This window comes from Anolis sagrei, chromosome 2 (genome assembly GCF_037176765.1).
Source record: "Anolis sagrei isolate rAnoSag1 chromosome 2, rAnoSag1.mat, whole genome shotgun sequence".
Taxonomy (NCBI): Eukaryota; Metazoa; Chordata; class Lepidosauria; order Squamata; family Dactyloidae; genus Anolis; species Anolis sagrei.
This window is the reverse complement of record NC_090022.1, coordinates 227,494,608-227,505,116: the sequence shown is the minus strand read 5'-3', so window position 1 is coordinate 227,505,116 and position 10,509 is coordinate 227,494,608.

The window sequence follows — 10,509 nt, the reverse complement described above, 5'->3', positions numbered from 1 at the left end:
TTGTAGGTTTTTTGGGCTATATGAGAGGAGGGGGCTAGAGTGCACTTGGAGGAGATCTCGGGACGTGTCTGATCGAGCATGGGCTACAGCCTCTCTTAGGGCGTATACCGTGGCTATATGGGTAGCCAAGGAGTCCTATATGACTACCCGTATAGCGTCTGCAGAAAATAGATCATCGGAGTTGTTCCGGGTCGTTGGGGAGCTCCTTCAGCCACCTGTGGTGGAGGAGGTTTTTGACGACCCGGCAACTCGGTGTCGCACACCATTTTGCAGACAAAGTCGCTCAGATACGCCTTGAGCTCGACTCCAACTTCATCGCAGTGCCAGAGGAGGTGACTGAGGCTTCTGCTTGTCCAATTTTGTGGGATTCTTTTAGGCTTGTTCCTCCTGAGATCGTGGAGGAGGTCCTTGGGGCTGTGAGGGCAACCACTTCGGCTCTGGACCCTTGCCCGTCTTGGCTAATTAAATCGGCCAGGGAGGGGCTGGTTGACTGGTTTGGGTCGATCATCAATGCATCATTGGAGCAGGGGTTTTTTCCATCTCTCCTGAAACAAGCTGTGGTTCGTCCACTCCTTAAAAAGGTTTCCCTTGACTCCACGGTGCTGAACAATTTCAGACCGATCTCCAACATTCCTTTTTTGGGTAAGGTGCTGGAGTGGGTGGTTGCCTCCCAGCTCCAGGGCTTTTTAGATGACATCAACTACCTAGATCAGTCACAGTCTGCTTTCAGGCCTGGTCATGGTACCGAGACAGCCTTGGTCGCCTTGGTGGATGACCTCCGTAGAGAGCTGGACAGGGGGAGTGTGACTGTTGGTTCTCTTGGACATCTCAGCGGCTTTCGATACCATCGATCATGGTATCCTTCTGGGACGACTCTCTGGGATGGGTCTCGGGGGCATGGTTCTGTCGTGGCTCCGGTCCTTCCTGGAGGGTCGATCCCAGATGGTGAAGCTGGGAGACGCCTGCTCAGACCCCTGGGCTTTGACCTGTGGGGTCCCGCAAGGCTCTATTCTGTCTCCCATGCTTTTCAACATCTACATGAAACCACTGGGAGAGGTCATCCGGAGTTTTGGAGCTAGGTGCCACCTCTATGCAGATGACACACAGCTCTACTACTCCTTTCCACCTAACTCCAAGGAGGCCTCTCGGGTGCTGGACGAGTGCCTGTCTGCTGTGTCTATCTGGATGAGGAGGAACAAGCTGAAGATCAATCCCGACAAGACAGAGGTCCTTCTGGTCGATCGAAAACCTGACCGGGGTATAGGGTGGCAACCTGTGCTGGATGGGGTTACACTCCCCCTGAAGCCACAGGTCTGCAGTTTGGGAGTCCTCCTGGATTCATCGCTTACGCTTGAGGCTCAGGCGCCGGCGGTGTCTGGGAGGGCTTTCGCACAATTGAGACTCGTGCGCCAACTGCGACCGTACCTTGCGAAGGCGGATCTGGCCGGAGTGGTCCATGCCTTGGTCACCTCCAGACTGGACTACTGCAATGCGCTCTATGTGATCTGTAGAGTCCATGGCCCATTCTGCATCTATGTAGCCACTAGTAGGGTCTGGTGGTGCTTCACTACTTTAACTTTAGAAGTGCAGCACCCTTTAAATATCTGCCCTCTTTTTTCAATGCATTCCAAAACTTTGTACTTGGTTAGTTGGGTTTTCTACAAAAAATTTCAACTGCTGAGACAATATATTTGTGTTCCCGTTGTAAAGCTCACTGTGATCATTTTTCTTGAGATAGTCTGTTTTCAACCACTGGTGTGACCAGTGGTTTTGACTTCTTAGGTATTCTAAGAGTTTGTGAATCTTTTGTTGTTTCCTCAAATAGCTTCCACCTTCCTCACTCATAGTCCCATAGCCTTCAATTTCTTTATCTAGATGGGTTATGATTTCTTCACAATCAGTTTCATCTTGATAGATCAAAATCAAATCATCAACATGACATGTCCCCTGGGCAACATCCTTGCAGATGGCCAATTCTCTCACACCAGAAGCAACTTGCAGTTTCTCAGGTCGCTCCTGACATGACTAAAAAAAAATCAACATAACACAGTATATAAGTCAATCTATCCTTTTTGTATTGTGTACAGAGGCAATTATTAGTTTTGACTTGTAAAAACATCTTCTGTAATAGTCATCATGCTCAGTTTTTTACCCCAAGCTCTTGCAGATTGTTTTAGCTAAACAGCTTCTTTGAAAATGTCTTTACTAACTACAGGCCTTTACTAACTACATCGTAGGCTGGTCCATGAGGCCACGAAGAGTTGGCAGCAACTGAATAAATAATAATAATAACAACAACAACAACAACAACAACAACAACAACAAGTTTACAATCCATATCTATCTATTTTTATTCATTGCCTTTGGTTGCTTTACATGCACATTTCCCGTTTCTTTGTTTTCTAGCTGTTTAATCTTATCAAGTGCACAAACCAGTATTCAAAATAGAAAATGTCCGTTGGTTCTATAATAGCAATGATTAACCATGGGGCTCCAATCCCAATAATATCTGTTAATGCATACCCAAATATGGGAACCAGCTTTTATGGGTTCTTGTAATCAAATATACATCAACATCTTTTCTATATATCTTTTCGTATCCTAAGATGGATTTCTTAAGACAAAAAAGAGAGTTTTCCTTGCTTTTCCTTACTTTACAGGAACATCCCATGTAATTGTTTCTTGTTTTACCAGAAGCTCATGTCTGATTGGCTTTACTACACTCTGCTTAATATAGATAACAAATAGGGCTGGGCGGTTTCGTTTCGTAATTTGTTAAAAATTCGTTATTTTTTTTATAACGAAGCGATATTGAACCATTCAGGAGCAACTAAAAAACGAAACGAATTTTTCCAATTCGTTTTGGAATTGATTCGTTATTGATTCGTTATTGATTCGTTATTGATTCGTAAATGTTTCGTTATTATTTCCGCATGTCTGGTGCAAGTTTTAGGGTTGCTGTTTGTTTTCTCAGTGAAAAAAAATATAATTATCACACCAACAGTCAACAACAGAGGGAGAGGGAAGCTTCAGAAGTTTTTTTAGCGTATTGCGCAATCGCGGCCGCCATTAACGAATCGATTCGTAATCGATTCGTAATTGTTTCATAATTGTTTTATGATTTCCGTAATTTCGTAAATATCGAACTTTTTTAAAGTAAAATTTCGGAATTCTTTTAAATAACGAAACGCAAAAAACCCCTAAAAACGAATCGAGTTTAGAAACAAATTTTTCCGTGTTTGGACAGCCCTAATAACAAATATTCTTACAAGTTATAGACTCAGATACTGTGCTAGCTTGTTTTTCATTCCTGAGCTTTTAAAAGCAGGATATTGGAGTAGAGGCTTCATCTAGGCAAGATGGCCCAAGCCAGCATAAATGGACATGCTTTAATCCCCAAGTTGCAACCGAAGAACTTCCATGCATGGCTGTAACAAACTGAATTTCAAATGCCAAGACCATAGGTCTAAAAACCTATGAAAATGGTGTCATACATAGTCATTTAGAATATGGCAATAATTTAGTTGAAATAACATATGTCCTATGCATTCAAGAGATGGATGGAAATGTTTTAAATAGAGTGCCTTTATTGTTCCATCCCTCACTACAAGGGAAAGGACTCATTGATCTTTACCATATTTCTGTGGAAAAGCCCTTGGCTACTAATTGGATTTTGTATCAGTGAATCTTCCTTTCTGAATCTTGTTTGACTTTGAAGAGCCCTTTGTATCCTATTTTGTATCTTCTTGCCACTGGTACTTTGTGCGTGTGTAGGTCCAATTTTTGTGATGTTATCTGAACTCCTCTCTCACACTAATCATTTTATACAAGCATAGATGCCTCTTTGCTTCCAGCACTTTCCACCAAGAGAAAAAGACCTTTTTTGGCTCTTACCTTATTGTTGCAGAAGGATCTTTTGATGTGGTATGTTACGATTTTATCCTTTTCACCATAATTTAAAGTGCTTTTAAACTCTTTTAATTTAGTGTTTTGCTAAAATTATTTATTTAATGGTACTTAAAATCTTTAATCAAGTGGGCTTCATCTGTGCTTTGTTTTAATTTATTGTAAGCTTATTTGGGCAAAGTCCTGGAACGTGTGGTGGCCTCACAACTACAGGGATTCTTAGAAGACATGGATTATCTAGATCTGGCACAGTCTGGCTTTAGGCTGGGACATGTTACTGAGACAGCCTTGGTCACCTTAGTGGATGATCTACACCAGGAGCTAGACAAGGGGAGTGTGTCCCTGTTGGTTCAGCTGGACCTCTCATCGGCCTTTGATACCGTTGACCACAGTATCCTTCTGGAAAGCCTTGCAGGAATGGCCTTGGAGGTACTGTCTTACAGTGGCTCCAGTCCTTCCTGGAGGGTTGGGAGAGATCATCTGGAGGGTTGCACCCAGAAGGTGTTATTAGGGGACAGCTGCTCAGACCATGGTCATTATACTGTGGGGTTCTGCAGGGTTCAGTACTGTCCCCTATATTGTTTAACATCTACATGAAGCCATTGGGAGAGATCATCTGGAGGGTTGCACCCAGAAGGTGTTATTAGGGGACAGCTGCTCAGCACATAGTCATTATACTGTGGGGTCCTGCAGAGCTCAGTACTTGTCCCCTATATTGTTTAACATCTACATGAGGCCATTGGGAGAGATCATCTGGAGTTTCAGGGTTTGGTGCCATCTGTACACAGATGATGTCCAACTCTGACACTCCTTCCCACCTGCTACTAATGAGGCTGTTCAAGTCCTGAACCGGTACTTGGCAGCTGTTACAGACTGGATGAAAGTGAACAAATTGAAATTAAATCCAGACAAGACAGAGGTCCTCCTGGTCAGTCGCACGACCAAACAGGGTAAAGGGCTATAGTCTGTGCTTGACAGGGTTACACTCCCTCCGAAGGTGCAGGTTCTCAGCTTGGGAGTGATCCTGGACTCATCGCTAAGAATGAAACCCCAGATTTTGGTGGTGGCCAGGGGAGCTTTTGCACAATTAAAACTTGTACACCAGCTGTGCCCATATCTTGGGAGATCTGACTTGGCCATGATGGTCCATGCTCTGGTTACATCCTGAATAGACTAATGCAATGCACTCTTCATGGGGTTGCCTCTGAAGACTGCCCGGAAGCTTCAGCTATTCCAACACTCAGCAGCCAGGTTGCTCACAAGAGTGGGGTACAGGGAGTGCACAATTCCCTTGCTAGACAAGCTCCACTGGCTGCCAATTAGCTTCCGAGCATAATTCAAAGTGCTGGTTTTGACCTTAAAGCCCTAAACGGCTCTGGCCCAGCTTACCTGTCTGAAAGTGTCTCCCCCTATGAACCATCAAGGACCTTAAGATCATCTGAGGAGGCCCTGCTCTCGGTCCCACCACAATCGCAGTTGCATTTGGTGGGGACAAGAGACAGGGCCTTCTCTGTGGTGCCCCCCCCCCAGGCTGTGGAACTCCCTCTCTAAGGAGGTTCTATCTGCCCCCTCCCTCCTGACTTTTCACAAGAAACTTAAATCCTGGCTGTGGGAGCAAGCGTTCGTAGAATAGATGGATTTTATTGGTGAAGTTGAGATTTTATGGACCATAATTTAGATTGATTTGGAGGATGTTTTAGACCTGCTGAACTGTTTTTAATGTATATTTATAATCATTTTATGTAATTGTGTATTTTATTGCTGTTTTTATATTGTATTGGCATTGAATTGTTGTCTGCCGGTAGCCGCCCTGAGTCCCTCTTCGGAGGTAGAGAATAGGACAGAATATAAATGTTCTAAATTAATAAAAGCAAAACATTTGGGGGACCCATCGATTGAGAACCACGGCTGTAGAGGTTTCCATGACCCCGCTTGGCCATGGAAATCTACTGAGCAACCCTGGGCAAATCACACTCCCTCAATCTTAGAGGAAGGCAAAAGTAAGTCACGGCTGTACAAGCCCTGTGATAGTCACATTAGGTTCAACATAAATTAAACATTACTTGAAGGCACATAACAACTATTTTGGTTACTTTGGAAAAACAGGAAAGCTCTTTTGTCCTTTTTAGAAACTGTAACCATTGGAGGCTTGTAATACTAACCAATTAATTTTCAGCAGTAGTTTATTTGTGGACCCTGGACAAACACAGGCCACAACAACTTTTGGTTAAACTCCAGCTTCACTTTCTGCTTTATGTTCTACAGCAGGGTGGGGAAATGTTTGGTCATCAGATTTGTTGGCCTATAACTCCTACCAGTTGAACCCAGCTTAGCCAGTGGAAACAGACTAAACAAGTTGCAGCCCAAAACATCTGAACAGTCAATGGTTCCTGTGACGATTCACGAAGATGCCACTAATTTGTGATGAGGCCACCAATTTGTAAACGTTGGTAAAAGAGCCACCACTCTGTAAGGGCTTATTAAATTGATAGCGCAGCTTATAGCTAACAATATTGATTTGGTCTTTCTTCTGTGTAGTGTGACTTAACTTGGAAAGGAATTGTAACAGAGACAAGGCTTTAGGAAAACTAGTAACAAGTTTATTGAAATGTAAAAGGAGCGTGATGGTATCAATGTTTCTTACTCTTAGAGGCATATATCTTCAAAGGATACATTTATAACATTTCTTGAACAACTCTGGAAAGGCCTCTTCCTTCAACCAAACAGGTTTCAAACTTATTTTTCTTCAAACTGTGTTCCTTCCCTTAATAGATTACTTCAGTTACAAGCTTATTCTTTCTTTGTGATGTTTCTGTTGCAATAGAGATTCTCACTGGGTTTCTCTCACCCTTTCTCTCATTCACCAACTATTAATATAATTAAGTCAACTCGACTTATTTAAACTACTCAGGCTAAAAGCCAAAACCTTGCTAATTCTCACTACTATAGGATCAGCCTTTCCCTGTAGTTTTTAAACTACAGACTACCTTCCTGGTTCTCACTACTCAACAGAACCAGGCACTCCTACAGTTCACAGACTGTAGACTGTTTTAAAATGGCTGCCCTGCCAAGTGGCAGTTGGCTCCGCCCCAGTTTCCATGGTAACCCAGCTCAACATGAGCTGAGCTGGCTACCATCCCCCTTTGTTATGCAACTTAAATACTTACCCTTTAAAACATCTATCTATAATTATACATAACTGCAAGTTAAAAATTTACACTTCACCACAGTTCCCTAATCCTACTCCCTGGCAACGAGCTATATTAACCATTGAATGATCCTCTCTGCTTCTATTGAAGTGTTTGCTTGAATGAATGCAGGACTAATTGGGCTATGGTAATGTGGCTATGCTTGTTCTCTCTGTCCCACACAATCTGTATGGATATGACATTGTCACAGACTTCCAAAATAGAGCATAAAGCTCTGTTGAGGGCTTTATTGCTATATTCAATCAAATCCAGTTACAATCCACTTACATACATTCCATGATTTGGGCCCCTGCTATCAGGAAGGCTGATAGCAACTATTTATGGATATGGGAAGACATTTGTGAACTAGGCTTATGAACGTCCCCCATTTGCTCAACCCATTTAGCCTTCTACATGATCAGGCAAACACCCAAAGAGGTATCTGGCAGTCTCAGTATCATTAGTTCACTATAAAATAAACAATATGTACCTGTCATGATGTTTTTCACAGGTCAACAAAAATAACAACAATTACAATGTTTCATCAGGGACATGAAATTGTGGGCTTTCCCTTAAAAAGCAGTATATAAAAAGCTCCCTTCTTTTAAATGTGTCCCTTTAATGTCGCCACCCTTTTTATCTTGGCAGCATTGGATGTGTTGGATTTGCTGACACGTAGCTTAGAAGACATTAGACATAGATTCAGGCAGGACACACATTAATCTGGATAGCAAATGCATTGAAATTCTTTTTTTTAAAAAAAATCCTGCAAAGTAGGTAAATAATCCTCACGATCAGTAGTTTTCTCATCACCCTGTACATACATTTAGAATCAGGCACAGGTAATTCTACTACAGATAAATCTCCAGTTATTACCAGGTTTGCAATTCAATTACCCGAGCAGCCTCAAGTACCATTGATTATTCATGGGTTTCTTGGGCTGGGCTGGCTACAAAACTGTTCATTAATCCCCTGAGTGCCTCCGTGCATCCAGCGCACATCTGACACGGCAACACTTTACCCTTAGAGTGCTGCAGGCAAGCAGTAGCAGTTAGGAATTAAATAGCCTAGGCCAAAAGGGTAAGCTTAATGCTGGAAGAGCATGGGAATTTGCCTCTTACTAAACTAGTGCACTGCTCCTTCTACTGCTTCACCACACTAGAGTATAGATCCACTTTAAATCCAGTTGCTGCCTCCTGCAGCGTTCTGGGGTTTGCAGTTTAGTGAGGCCCAGGACTTGCCTGGCTGAGCATTTTAAAGGCTCCCCCTCTAAACTACAAGCTCCATAATGCTACAGGGGACACCAACAGGATTTAAAGTGGATCCATGCTCTAGTGTGATGAGGTTCCTAGATCAGTGTTGCCTACACTGGAGGGGGCAAAAACGTGGCCCTCTATAAGTTTGGTTGCAGCTCCTACAAACGCCAGCCAATACAGCCCTTCCCTAAATGACCCCAGACATCATGTTAAACAACACTCTGCTTGTATAACCAATGAATCAAAACAAAGAGTATGGGACTGAATGACCAAATATGGATCCACACCATGGTAATGAGAAAAGCAAAAGGGAAAGCACATTTTGTTCCTTGGGTAGATTTTTTTTTATTATAATCATGCACAATATCAAAACATATACCTGTTTTTGATCAGACACCCAATGAGAAACAGACTCAAAGGGAGATTCTTTGGAAAACATTGACAAGATCTGAGTCAAGCATATCAAGTTCTTACATAGACTGACTTTAGGTGCATAAGTGTTCTGCCTCCTTTATTGGAGTTCTATAAAATCCTCATCCATCTGTAACAACATGCCTCTGAAGGGAAGGTTATGTCACCTTGTACCATTGTACTGAATAAGAACTCCTGTATTTATCTGGACCAATGCTAAGTCACCAGTCTTGAATGGCAAGGGATGGAAGATAGTTGGGACTTAGTTCAGTCTAGCCACTGCAAAAGTAATGATTTCTCAAAAGGTGTTATGTTTCACTGTTGTTATACAACAAAATAGATTTTGTTCTCACTGATTTGTGTGAAAGATCAAGCTAATGAGCAATAACTGGATAATAGGCCTGGGTAACAACGGAAAAATTTGTTTCTAAAATCGATTCGTTTTTGGGGGGGTTTTGCGTTTCGTTATTTAAAATAATTACAAAATTTTCCTTTTAAAAAGTTCGATATTTACGAAATTTCGTAAATGTGAAAAAAATTACAAAACATTAACGAATCGATTTCCGAAACAATAACGAATCGATTCGTTAATGGCGGACACGACCGCGAAATACGCTAAAAAACCTCCAAAAACTTCTGAAGCTTCCCTCTCCCCCTGTTGTTGACTGTTGGTGTGATATTATAATTTTTTTCACTAATTAAACAAAAAACAACCATAAAACTTGCCCCAGACATGCGGAAATAATAACGAAACGACCTCAAAACAATAACGAAACGAATACAATAACGAAATACGAAGCATTTACAAAACTATTTAAAAATTCGTTTTTTTAAAAAAAATTGCTCCAGAATGGTTCGTTATCGTTTTGTAATTGAAAAAATTAACGAATTATTAACGAATTACGAATTAACGAAATGAAACCGCCCAGCCCTACTGGATAATTATTTGGAATAATTTGGGATTGCAGACTGGCTGACAACCCATTGTAGAATTGCAATGTGGAAAGGCAATGCATAAAGGTAATGCATATTTGAATGTTACTCTTAACACTTTAATGTGCTACGCAACTGTGGTCAACTACACTCATGCCATCTTCAACTTAATATGATGCATTCATAAGACAACGTTCACCTGTATGTATCATTAACCAAATGACTACGAAAATATGGCATGGGGGCGGGGGGGGGGGGGGGTTCCATGTTTCTTTTCAAGATGGGTTGAAAATCAGTTCAAACATACATACATCCTGCATTTATGATGAAATCAATTATTTCCAGAAAGGATTTTTTCAGTCCCCTGCAGATGTGATTTGTTCTCACAAGACTACTTTGTATCTGGTGCATTTTTTGTACCGGTCATCTAGTGGCTGATTTGGAAAATGCAAGCATATCAACCTTCATATTGTAAAAAAAAAAAAGATTATGGCAGTTGGGGAGGGATAGAAAAGAGAAAATATGTGAGATGGTATGGAGAATATGCACTATGTTTAATATGAAGCATTCAGAAAGAGCAATGATGTTGATGTTAGTGCTGATATCATGCAGAAAATGCTTGCAATATAATGTGTAATTAGATTTTGTGGTAATAATGAATGTAGTCTTCTCATTCCTTTTCCTCATTTAGTGCAGACTTGAGGAGACTAGAAACATTTCCCAACAGGTAAAAACTGTGATTAATTCTAACTCACAGTTTGTCCTAACTGTTCAACTTCAAGCCATGGCTTTTTAAAATAGTTTGTTTTAACAAA